Raw genomic sequence first — 8999 nt, 5'->3', positions numbered from 1 at the left:
CTGGATCGGCTGCTTGCAAGGCAAACACCATTGTGCTATCTCTCCGGGCCCTATTTTTGCTTTTTTGGCCAAACCCAGTGAAGCTCAGGGATTACTGCTGACTATGTGTTTAGAAATCGCTCCTGGCTTGGGGGACAATATGGGATGCTGGGGATTGAACCAAGGTCTGCCCTAGATGGGTTACATGAAAGGCAAACGTCATACTGCTGTGCTATCACTCCGGCCCCCAATCTTTTCATTTTGAATATGGACAATCATTGTCTATTTTCCTGTGGTAAATCCCATAGTTTTCTAATTATTGCTGTATTTTTTGTAACACTTGAATTTTTTTTGGGGGGGGGGTACACCCAGCGGTGCTCAAGGGTTACTCCTGGCTATCTGCTCAGAAATAGCTCCTGGCAGGCACGGGGGACCATGTGGGATGCTGGGATTCGAACCAACCACCTTAGGTCCTGGGTCGGCTGCTTGCAAGGCAATCGCTGCTGTATTATCTCTCTGGCCTGACACTTGAATTTTTGTTTTTCTTTCTGAAATTAAGGTGAAATTGTGATTCTATTATTTATTTATTTATTTATTTACTTATATTTTTGGGTCACACCTGGTGGCGGTGCTCAGGGGTTACTCCTGTCTCTGTGTTCATAAATCGCTCCTGGCAGGCTCAGGGGACCATATGGGATGCAGGGATTCAAACCACCATCTGTCCTGGGTTGGCTGCGTGCAAGGCAAAAGCCCTAATGCTGTGCTCTCTCTGGCCCTAAAGGTGAGATTCTTTGAGTCCCTGGAAAGGTATATTTCTAAAAAGTTAACATTGCCACTTGTCAAAAGCACAAATAAATTTTATTGTTGATCTGACATTATGGGCAGTATTAAATGAGGAAAGATGTATTTTTATTTGAAGTACACATGTTCTCAATTGTTCTTGAAGAATAACTGCAAGCATATATTTCCAAAATTTATCTCCCAAAATTTAAGAAGTTATGGGGCCAGAGAAATAGGATAGCAGATAGGTTGATTCCCTGAGCACTGCCACGAGCAATTCCTAAATGCAGAGCCAGGTAAGAGTAAGCCTTGAGCATCACTGGGTGTGGCCCTTAAAGACTAAAGAAAATAAAAGAGTTAGAGAGGAGTGGGCACTGGGGTCTGGGCACACATTTCACATGTATAGGACCCTAGATTTGAATCTAGGCATTGTATCATTTACCACACAGAAGAACTGGGTGTAACCCTGATGATCCCCAAGTTCCATTAAGCTGACTGTGGTGGCCCTTGTCACACTACATGGCCCAAGCAGTACTGATTCTTTGGACTCCTACATTGAAAATTCAGCAAAGTTGTTCAATTTTCAGTGAGAACTGGTCCTCAGCTTATGAGGAGCCCCCAATTCTAACAAAAAGCCACCGAGGATTATTGTATAGAATAATTTTCATGAATTTGCTTGTCACTGTACTTTTTTCTTTTCTCTTCCTTCTTTTCCTATTTTTTCTTTTCAATAATTTTGTTCCCACTTATCTAGGAACAAATGTATTATGATTAACAGGCACTCAGATGCAATGATGGTGTTAAGAAATGACAGAATTTGGGGCTGGAGTGATAGCACAGCAGTAAGGCATTTGCCTGGTATGCTGCTGACCTGGGACAAACCTGAGTTGGATCCTTGGTATTTCATATGGTCTCCCTAACCTCCCAGGAGCAATTTCTGAGTGCAGAGCCAGAAATAACTCCTGAGTGCCACAGGGTGTGGCCCCAAAACAAAGAAACAAAAAGTGACAGAACTAAATATCCAAGCCAAAGTCAACAACATCTTGATCAGGAAACCAAAACTTTAGCAACCAAATTAAAAAAAGGTGCCTGCTATCTGCCAGGTTGGGACGAGTGGTGGTGGCATGGAATGGACTTTGAGAATATTGGCGGAAATATTGACACTGGTGTTGGGATTGGTGCTGAAATACTGTATGTCTAAATCCAATTATTAATAACTTTGTAAATAACAAGGATTTAAAGAAAAAATAGAAAAAATGTTACTGAGGCACCCCCCTTGTTTGCACTGAGGTGAAAATTGGAATGTGTGTGTGTTGAGACATATCCCCCCTTTTCATCATTGTTTTTTTTTTGTGGGGGGGGGGCCACACCCGGCGCTGCTCAGGGGTTACTCCTGGCTGTCTGCTCAGAAATAGCTCCTGGCAGGCGTGGGGGACCATATGGGACACTGGGATTCGAACCAACCACCTTAGTTCCTGGATCGGCTGATTGCAAGGCAAACGCCGCTGTGCTATCTCTCCGGGCCCCTTTCATCATTGTTGATGTGGTTGTTGACTGGGGACTGCGCACATGCCTGGCACTGTACTTGAGCACTTCGCTATGGTGCTCATTGGGGAGATATACCAGACTGCGGTGCCCCCTGAGGTTGGCACTTCTTTAGTTTTGGCACTCCCACATAATATTCTGAGGGCATCAGACTCTTCATTTGAGACATGCAAGCAACATGCAAGCAAGATATGCAAGGTGGTGGTGTTTGACAGCAGCTGCTTCAATCTGCCAGGAACTAACCTTGGTGATCCTGGCACTCTATATATCACTTTAGTTGTGTTGCTTCGGGAACTGCACCCACTTCTGATGCTCACATAGATGGTTGTGGCATGACTGACAATTGACCGCAGTGCCAAGGGCATTGTGGACAGTCAAGTTGTATGCTCTTGCTCGGTGCATATGACAACACCAGAGAGTTTTGCTCATGACCACACATGTGCAAAACAGGTATGGCTAAGTCACTTCTGGGCGCATGCTCGCTCATGTATGATCTTAAATGCCATTATTTGCAGCTTTTCAGCTGCCCCCCTCTACCTTGCATATTCTTTTTCCTATTCTGAGATCGCTTTGCTTTTTTATAATTTTTTTCCTTTAGAATAACTGACTCCTGCTCCTCTGTCCCCTCCCTTTTGCTGCCAAAATTCAGAGTTAATATTGCCATTATTAATGGCCAACTATCCAGTAGCTCAGAAAGTACTTTGAAATAAATTTGATTTTCAAAGTTTCCAGGATGGGTATTAAATGGCCATTATTCCCCTGACAGCTTGGATCTCTCCCCTCTCTTGGGTCACCAGTAAAGGTCTTCAGAGGCATTCATATCTGTCTCATTGACTCATAAGAAAATTGATATTTGTGTGTGTGTGGGAGGACTCTGGGCAGAGAAGCAGGCATGGTTGGCAGTGTGGTCCTAGGGTGGGGGCCAGAGGCAGGAGCCCCCCCCTACCCTGAGTACTCAGCTGTGACCTCCACTCCTGGAATGCGGCTTCAACATAATTACAGCACAGCAGGAGTTGCTTCTGGAAACCAGGTGCTTGATGTGAGATTCATTTGTCAGGAGGATTATGACGCTCAACTCTTTTTCTAGACTGCTGTGGCCATTTAGTGGAGCAAGGACAAAAAAAAGAGGAGTCTGGGGAACTAATTAGGAAGGAGGGCTCCCTTTCGGAGTCCTGACCTTCACCCCATGGAGAAAGTATGGGATTTACTTTCCCTTAAGTAAGGCCAGAACATAAATAGTTGGCCAAAAAAAACAAAAACAAAAACAAAAACAAAAAAACAAAACAAAACAAAACACTTTGGTCCAAGTTTTTTTTTTTTCTGGTAATGCACAGGCCTTATCATGGAGAGGAGCAATAAACTCCAAACACAAGTACAGCATCACAGAAAAGCAGACAGAAGGCAAGTCAATCTATCTTTATTACATGCTATCATTTTGCTCTTTACTGGTAGAAAGAAAGCATGTGAATATGTGATGGCTATTAACAGGAGATGAACTCCCATTTTGGGGTACTTTGGGAAGTTACAGAGTGTTACTGTTATGAATCTAGGTGTTAACCTTCTATTATTCTGCTCAGTATGTTGTGCTTCTCTGGAGGCATTTTCTTTCTTTACCCTGGCTCCCTAATTTGTTTTTGTTTTTGTTTTTGGGTCACACCCGGCATCGCTCAGGGGTTCCTCCTGGCTCTATGCTCAGAAATCGCCCCCCTGGCAGGCTCGGGGGACCATATGGGATGCTGGGATTCGAACCACCAACCTTCTGCATGCAAGACAAACGCCTTACCTCCATGCTATCTCTCTGGCCCCTCCCTAATAATTTTAGTCAGTGTCATATTTTATTCATGGATTCCCTTATTTGATTCTAGTGTAGGCCACACATTTAAGACAGTGTTAACATTTATGGTTTTGAAGTATAAAGTTTCCTCATCTCCCCGTCCCACACAATTTTCTAAAACCTTCTACCCATGTCCCCTTTTTACTTCTTGCCCCTTATTTAGATGCATTTTAATGTCTTCTATATTAGTTGTATAGTCACTTTCTCGTCATATTTTCTTCGGTTTCTTAAATTGTGTTCCTGTGGTATTGATAATACAACTCAAGTTAAGATTGACTTAATATCTCTGAGCTAGTAATAAATTGAGCTGAGGGTCCAGGGATATGGCTTGGAGGTACAGTGCAGATATGAAGCCCTGGGTTTGATACCCAAAACCACCCACATCCAGTGGCACTGACACTTGGCCCTTGGCAATACAACAAATATCTGGGCCACAGCAACCAAAAGTGTTCACCCTCAAGTAAGTATCACAAATAAGTGTGTCTGCCCTCCAGATAAACCAACAACAAAGGGAAGGTCAGGGTTAAAAATCACACCCATGTTTTAGAAGTCATATATTTCCATACTTTTTTTTGGGGGGGTGGGTGGGTTGGGGCCATACCTGGTGGTTCTCAAGGGTTACTCTTGCTTCTGTGCTCAGAAATTGCTCCTGGCAGGCTCAGGGGACCATATGGGATGCCAGAAATCGAACCCAGGTCCTTTACAGGTAGGCAGCATGCAAGGCAAATATCCTAGTGCTGTGCTATTGCTCTAGCCCCATATTTCTATACTTTCTTGTGTACGTTCTTAGCATAGATTGGTAGAAAGTTGAATAATTAGGAAAAGGGGTACTTCACTCCACCATATAAACTATCTTTTCAAAAATTAATTAAGTCCAAGGGCCAGTGTGATAGCACAGTGGGTAGGACATTTGCCTTGCATGTAACTGATCTAGGTTTGACTTCAAGTATCCTATGTGGTTCCCTTAGCCTTCCAGGAGTGTTCCCTGAGTGCAGAGCCAGAAGGAAGCCCCAGACACTGCCAGATATTGCCTTCAAACAAAACAAAATAAAATAAGAGAACAAAAACTAATAAAATCCAAGCTAATTTAAAAGGTTTTCCTAAGTAAATGACAGATTTTAACAGCAATTTCTTTTCTCCTACTTATTTTTTTTCATTTCTACATTTCTTTCTTTTCTTCTTCTGTAATTTTTTACCTCCTTCTTTTAGTCTTATGTTCTGTAAAACAATTTATAACTTAGGTTTATTCTATTTTAAGATATCTCACTTTTGGGATCCATTCAAAGGCGCTCAGGGAATACTCTTAGCTCAGTGCTCACTGGTCATGCCCAATAATGTTTAAGAGATCAAATGGGGCCAGGGATAGAACTGGAGTCTCTTGCATGCAAAGTCTGCATTCTAGCCCACTGAACTGTCTCCTAAACACAAGAGTCACCTTTTCTGATTTGTTAGATCATTATGTGTAAAGGTTCCTCTTGGCACAAAAATTAGGAAAACAAACAGGTATAAGGGAGAAAAGCAGGGAGTTGAAGGAATTTCAGCTTTGTGGATTGAAGGAGCCACAGAGATACAGTGAGCAAGAGAGAGAGAGAGAGAGAGAGAGAGAGAGAGAGAGAGAGAGAGAGAGAGAGAGAGAGAGAGAGAGAGAGAGAGAACAGCCTCTCCTCCCACTGCAATTTTTATTATTTGGGGGGGGTCACAGTGCTCAGGAGTTACTCCTGAAATTGCTTCTGGCAGGCTCAAGGGACCATATGGACTGCCAAGATTCAAACCACTGCCCTGCATGCAAGGCAAATACCATACCTCCATGCTATCTCTTCCGCCCCTATTTTACAAGGTTTTCACAGTTGTATTTCAGTAACATAGTGACAGTGAATTAGGCCCTTCCCACCACCAGTGTTGACCTCCTTCTGCCCATTCCCAGCATGCTTCCCCTGTCTCCACCCTTAGCCCCCTGGACTGCTAGTGTAACGGGTCCCTTTCTTTTGTGTAAAGCTTGTTAGTTAATTAATTGTTAATCAATCCAAATTATTTCAATAAAAACCTACTTAGAAAATAATAAAAATCATTTATATCAGACTGAACTCTTCATAAATGTGGGAGAAATGGAAAGGCTTTTGTACCATTTTTTTTTGGACTGCCATAAACCTAAATTGAAAAAGTGAATAAGTTGAAAACCAGAGGCTAGAGTGAGGGTTTGTCATATGCATACTTATGCTGTGGAGGAGATTGGTGTGAGCCAGAGTTTTAGAATGGATCAAATAAAGGGTATTTTGCCTTGGAGGAATATTTGCATCATGACTATGAGAATAAGTGGGTTTCTATTTCTTCTTAATGTTCAGGGAAATTCATATTTCCCACAACCAAGTTTCTAAATACTCTTTTGCACGTATTCAGTAACTTATTTTTTCAGAACATGTCCATGCACATGACCTTATTTAACCACACAAGTCTTCCTGGTCAGCTGTGATAGTTTGTTTTTCATAGGGGTCCAGGTGATTTGAAAATTTTCCTGCTTTCCAGAATTTAGGTTTTGTCTGGAGCTCAGCGTCAGGAATCACTGAAGCACATCCCCAAGCAATGAGGCAGAACAACAGCCTGAAAGTTGTAACTCAGACACCAAGCTGCAGGTAGCTTTCAGCAAGAATCTTAGGTTTTCTTCCTCAACAAAGCCTCTTAGTTGAGTCTAAGATGAAGATGATTTCTCTAACTTTGGAATTCGTTTATCCGATGATAAAGTTCATTAACCCCTTTGGAAACAGGCAACACCTGGTGATGTTTAGGGGTTACTCTGGTCTCAGCACCTGGATCTGCAATGAGGATTCAATCACTCCTGGTAGTATATGGGATGCCAGGGACTCTGGCTCTTAGTATCGTATCTTAGCTTACACATCCAGGTCTTATAAGTAGATAAATTTTTAAAATATTTTATTTTGGGGTAATAATAAAACATGGAGTTCAGAACTCCTGGTTCTGTGTTCACTATCTGTAGTACTTACTATGTGCAATGATGGAGTCTTAACCAGGAACCAGGGTTGGCCAGATGCAAGGTAAGTTCTTAACCTTGTTATATCTCTGGGTCTACATTAAAAAAACCAACAACTGGAATTTTGTATCTGTTGACTCCTTTGTCTCATTTTCCCAAGTCACATGTCCTCTGTCTGGCACCACCAGCTTAGTTTTATATTTATGAGTTTTGTGTGTTTGTGTCACACCTGACAGTACTCAGGGGTTTCTTCTGGCTCTGTGCTCAGAAATTACTCCTGGTAGGCTCAGGGTACCATATGGGATGCCAGGGATCAATCCTGGGTTTGTCCCAGATCTGCCATATGCAAGGCAAACACCTTACCTGCTGTGCTATTGCTCTATATCTGTGTGTGTGTGTGTTTTAATGTCCATATGTAGGTGCTGGAATGGTGGCACAAGTGGTAGGGCATTTGCCTTGCACGTGCTGACCTAGGATGGACCAAGGTTTAATCCCCTGGCGTCCCCCAAGCCAGGAGCAATTTCTGAGTGCATAGCCAGCAGTAGCCCCTGACCATCACCGGTGTGGCCCAAACACCCCCCCAAATAAGAGTCCATATGTAAAATCATCTGTTTTTTGTCTTTGTCTTATTTTTTTCACTTAGCATAATGACCTTAACATATTTATCTTGAAATCCATGCTGTGAGCACATGACTTAGTAGAAATGAAGTATTTAATTCATTTTATTTCCTAATTGGTTATGAATTAAATGAAAATTTAATAAGAACTGAGTGACAAAGAACCTTTTCCAGTCAAGAAGAATGGAAAAGCAAATTTCTGCCATATTGATTCTTTCATGGACAAGGACTTCAGTCTTTTTTATTAGCAGTATATTCCTCAAACCAACATTTGCAAAGTCCTTGGACTTATGCCCTTCTTTCCTTCTTTTTTTTTTTTTGGGGGGGGGGTCACACCTGGCTGCGCTCAGGGGTTACTCCTGGCTCTGCGCTTAGAAATCGCTCCTGGCAGGCTCTGTGAACCATATGGGATGCAGGGAATCCAACCACTGTTTGTCCTGTGTTGGCTGCATGCAAGGCATATGCACTATTGCTCTGCTATCTCTCTGGCCCACAATGCCCTTCCTTCTAATTCTCAAAACATCTCAGTAGTGTTGATAATTCCATCATGTTGGTGATGGGAGGAGAGGAAGAACCTAGAAGTAAATACCGATGGGGTTGTGACTACTGGGGCCTGGCTTGTGTAGAGATTCTCTGAGGGGTCTAAGATTGTATCAACTTTCTTCTACCTATACACACTAGACTAGGCCTGACAGCTGAAATGCCTGCTGGTCCTTAGACCAATGGCTAGAACCACTGCAGCAAACCATTAATTTTCAACTTTTCTACATTGTGGAGGAGTTCCAGCCACAGAACTGTAACTGAAGACCACCGATCTCCAAGAAACCGCTCTAAGGTTGTGGGATGCATCATCTATGAGGCTGAGGGTCCGAGTTACATTGGGGAATGATCTGTGCTTCCTATATGTCAGGCTCTAACTACACCTCTACCCCCTAAGCTACACTGATACCTTTCTTCATTTCCAGCTCTATAAAGGAGAAAGTTAGAGACTCAAGATGACAGGTGAGGAAACTCTGGCTCGAGATAACATGTGCATTGTGGTTTGATCTGTGCTCCCAATTTTGGGCCAAACCCAACAGTGCTTAGAGGCTACTTCTGATGTTGCTTGGGGAACAATATATGGTAGTGCAAAGCAAGCAGATTAGTTCTCAAGGTATCTCTCTGGCTCCAGGTCTGTGCTTTGAATGCCAATGCCACCTAGGTATGTAGGACACCCAGTATTAAATAACTTTTTTTTGGGGGGGAGGGGTTCACATCT

This window comes from Suncus etruscus, chromosome 16 (assembly GCF_024139225.1).
Source record: "Suncus etruscus isolate mSunEtr1 chromosome 16, mSunEtr1.pri.cur, whole genome shotgun sequence".
Classification (NCBI taxonomy): Eukaryota; Metazoa; Chordata; class Mammalia; order Eulipotyphla; family Soricidae; genus Suncus; species Suncus etruscus.
The sequence above is the reverse complement of the archived record's forward strand: the minus strand, read 5'-3'. Positions refer to the sequence as shown.